Here is a 1516-nt window from a genome sequence, read left to right on the forward strand (position 1 = left end):
CATACACATCTCATAAATTACAACCAAGCAAACATGTCTCAATTTGTCTGCTCACAAGCGAACACTTGCAGTAGTGTCTCCCTTCCCTTCTGTCCATTCTCCAGGAGTTGCCCATTGATAAGTGTAACTGACGGAGGGACAAATGAATGCTTGCAATGAGTATGTGCTTTGACAAGGGGAAACTAACCTCCTTCAGATAAAATCATGTTGGCCTGCTGAAAAGTAGACTTCTCAAAAATGTCTTGGGAGGTGAGGGGTGTGTGCGTTGCCATAATCTTCCCTGGCATCATACGTAACTGCTGGCAACACCATGCTGTAAAATAGACGGTAGCTCTATAAAGAATGAGCACAATGTTCCTGCAGACACCAAAAACTCAGAGTCTCTGACGCGTGGATTCTCCCTCAAACACTTGCAACAGTGTGCCACTGTCCAATGTCATGACTGTGGCAACTCAATTATCTCCAATTGATCTGGAACACATTTCTTTTACGTATACATGTGCAAATTATGCTTGTCACACTAGTCCTTGAACCAGTCCACTTCAGCTTTATAGGTGGTAATGTTAGAGTTGCTTGTGAGTAAACTGAGAATAGCTGCATCACAACAAACTGATTAGGTTGGGAGCTGACACAATCATTCGTAAACACAGGAAACAAAAAGGGTGAACTGACACATCCTTGAGGAGCCACTGTGCTGAATTGCTTTTTACAGCAAGATAGATGTGTGGATGAATAGAGTTAAAAGCAGAACAAAAAATCAATAAAAAAACACTGATACATGCAGCATAACTTTCTTTGCAAACAAGGCAGCATTTGGGCTGCCTTTTCTTATTATTTCTTATTATTTTCTTATATTATCGCACTCAGTCTACCATAGTATCTTACCTTATCATGGACATTACATTTCTGTGAGTGATTTTTATTTTTATTCTTATGTATGTGATATTCTTATATATGTGTGATATATGTATGTATACGTGTTTGTTGTGTTATGGTAGTCTTACTACTGGATGCCTAAAATTTCCTTCGGGATGATTAAAGTATCTATCTATCTATCTATCTATCTATCTATCTATCAATCTTATGTGAGCAAATTGGCACTGATGTCAGGATGGCTGCATCTCCCTATGTAGCGTCTCTGTCATGAGCCTCTCTAAGGATTTTATGACATTGGAAGTTAAAGCCACTGGCCTGTAATCACTGGCTTTACCAACCCAATCAAGACACTGTGCTTTCTCCCCTGCATTCCCATCAAATTCCACCCACATTAATGTTGATCCTGAAATTAAATGTCAAGATTCACCAGATATCTATTGCCGTCTCCACTGAGGGAAAATGGTCAAATCTGTTACACAGCTGCTCTTTAACATCTGTATAATACTCCACATGCCTCCAATATACTTTCTACTAGTGCTCCCAGCTTGCTTTGTCTTCACCATGGAGCACATTCCCATGAATGAATGCTGACCCTGCATGCCTCCTCAGTATGCTGAAGATGTGTGTGTGTGTGTGTGTG

Source organism: Etheostoma spectabile, chromosome 9 (assembly GCF_008692095.1).
Source record: "Etheostoma spectabile isolate EspeVRDwgs_2016 chromosome 9, UIUC_Espe_1.0, whole genome shotgun sequence".
NCBI classification, from domain to species: domain Eukaryota; kingdom Metazoa; phylum Chordata; class Actinopteri; order Perciformes; family Percidae; genus Etheostoma; species Etheostoma spectabile.